This window comes from Adiantum capillus-veneris, chromosome 17, assembly GCF_014529385.1.
Source record: "Adiantum capillus-veneris isolate H3 chromosome 17, ASM1452938v2, whole genome shotgun sequence".
Classification (NCBI taxonomy): Eukaryota; Viridiplantae; Streptophyta; class Polypodiopsida; order Polypodiales; family Pteridaceae; genus Adiantum; species Adiantum capillus-veneris.
Window position 1 is genome coordinate 154651612 of NC_140947.1, and position 2704 is coordinate 154654315.

Here is a 2704-nt window from a genome sequence, read left to right on the forward strand (position 1 = left end):
GCAGTATGACTACCAAACATACACAGGTCTTTGAGGTGGCACATCTTGTAGGTTGCAACTCACATCTCATACTATACCATATCCCTACTTCATGCAAGCTTTTAGGTCCGATTTGTATCCATATGTGTAGCATGCACGTCGCACAAAGTGGCAGGATCATCAGTTTCCTGCTTGCCTTGCCGCCTTCCCCATTGGCATTGTGGTCTTTATCGTGGATTTTGCTGCGAACTACACCTTTTCTCCACAACACGAGATCGAGTCTGAATATTACTTCTCTGAGTAGGTAGAATTGATAACTTGACATTTGCTTTGCACTTTTAGCCACATGATGTAATTGCATTGTTTCATTTACTCTAACCTTTTTAAATGCTTTTGAAGGTGACATATCTTATCTTCATGCAGAGGCCGCAGTTGATGGAGTGGAGAGCTCTAAGGAATCATGAATGATCATATGTGAGTACCATTTCTATATCAATGACGATCACTCACACAGTGTGCAGTTATTGCAACATTGTTTCCAGCAACATGATGAATTCCTTTGTGAGTGCCACATCTCATTCTCTTGGAGCTATAATTGGTTGGATGGTTGTGTTACATATTTCAAAAGTGCATGTCAATTATGTTGGTTGTACAGATGGAACCATAGAGTGGCATACCTTGCATTTGGAGCTTCTTTGAGTGAAGGCATGGAAAGGGAGAGCATGATGGTGCAGGTGCTTGTGTAAAGTGCACTCTTTGACGATATCAACTTTGATGCGACAGTGACCGATTTAAAGATGCTAGACAAGTTGTGGAATGGTGCTCACAACACATGGCATATGACTCATCTTAAGGCAATGGATGCTCAATGAGGAGGTTGTTTTGGTGCGCGGATAGCCAGGATATTGATCTCACTAGCTAGGACTGTGACAATGTAGCATGTATGCACTAGTTGCACAACATTTATAGCACCACAACGAGGGATCCCACCATCTATACTAGGCACCACTCATGCTTCTATGATGCTTGGGTACATGGTGAGTGGATAGATTGCACCATGACAAAGTAAGCTGATAGGTGGATACTACAACCTCTTTCACCATCACAGGATATGATCACATTGAGTATCTCCATTGATAGCCAGACCACACAATTCTCAGAGGATGTTGATACTCTCACAGATTACTTGGTAGAGGGAGATGATTTTGCAGTTACTGCTAAGGAGGGAAATGCAGAGGGAGTTGACTATTATATTCTTAGGTGCACCAAGGCAAAGTATGTGCTTCAAGAATTCACCGTGGATGATTATGGTGAAGTATATGATGCTGTGAGTATGGTTGTTTCAGGGCACTATTTTTAGCAATCCCATGGACATGGGCACTACATCCATTTTGTATAGTATGAGTGACCGAAGGTGGCCATACACTACTCCCATCTTGTCCTTGCTATGAAGCTAAGGCTAGAGAGGATTATCAACAAGAAGAAAGGGACCACCCCTCAGTGGTGTTTGGGTCCGGATGAGCACGAGAGCATCTTGTCCTTGCTATGAAGCTAAGGCTAGAGAGGATTATCAACAAGAAGAAAGGGACCACCCTTCACTGGTGTTTGGGTCCGGATGAGCACGAGAGCATCATGGAGACAATCCACAGCAAGGTAGGAGCTATAGACCTTGCAGATGATATAGGACTGATTTTGGAGATGATAACTGTGATGATGAGTGCTAGCAATGACCCCTACATTCGTGCTATTTACCATTCCACCTTTTGACCCTTTCGTCATTTCTATTCTTGTATACACTAGTTCATTGATATTGTATATTATGGTGTTGTACTTTCCCTCGTTCATTTGATGTTCATTTTTGAAATTACCATTCATAGGTTTTTTTTTTTGGTTTACCATTGATCTACGTTTATTAAAGGTTTACGATCTTACGTTGTTGTCTTGACTGTCATTAGCGAGACGAATGCCAATTCATTGTAAGACGCCCTGCACGATCGAGACGAATTGCGACGCCCATGAAACTTTGCAGGGGTAAGCAATTGTGTGCTTTACTCACCCTTGCAAATTTTTATGGCCATCCTGTCTCGTTGGTTTAGGGTGGCACAATCGTCAATTTTTTCTCTTTGGCCTTGCCAAGGGCCCAATCGTAAAAAATAGACCATTGTGCCGTTGTAGACCATTGAGACAGATTGCGATGCCCATGAAACCTTGCAGGGGCAGGGATTTGTATGCCTTTCCCACCCTTGCAAAGTTTCATGGCCATCCACTCCCATCTAGTTGGTCTAGGGTGGAAAAACTGCCAATTTTTCCACTTTGGCCTGGCCAAGGGCCCAATGGTAAAAAACTAGTGATTTTGCCACCGTACATCGTCGAGACGGATTACGATGCCCATGAAATTTTGCAAGGGTGAGTATCTAAGTGCTTTCACCACTCTTGCAAAGTTTCATGGCCATCCGCTCCCGTCTTGTCGGTCTAGGGTGGCATAATTGCCAATTTTTCGGCTTTGGCATCGCCAAGGGCCCAATCGTAAAAAAAATGGCGATTGTGCCAATGTAGACCTTCGAGACGGATTGCGATGCCCATGGAACTTTGTAGGGGTGGGGATTAGTTTTCTTTTTTCACCCTTGTAGATTTTCATGGCCATCCGTTCCGGTCTCCTCGGTCTAGGGTGGCACAGTCGCCAATTTTTCCGCTTTGGCCTCGCCACGGGCCTAATCGTCAAAAA

At 43.9% G+C, this 2704-nt stretch overlaps 1 pseudogene; it reads left to right on the forward strand.

Annotated features, from left to right (window-relative positions):
• Nucleotides 1-811: 811 nt before the first annotated feature.
• LOC147438366 (uncharacterized) lies at nt 812-1528 on the forward strand (annotated as a pseudogene).
• The last annotated feature ends 1176 nt before the right edge of the window (nt 1529-2704 follow it).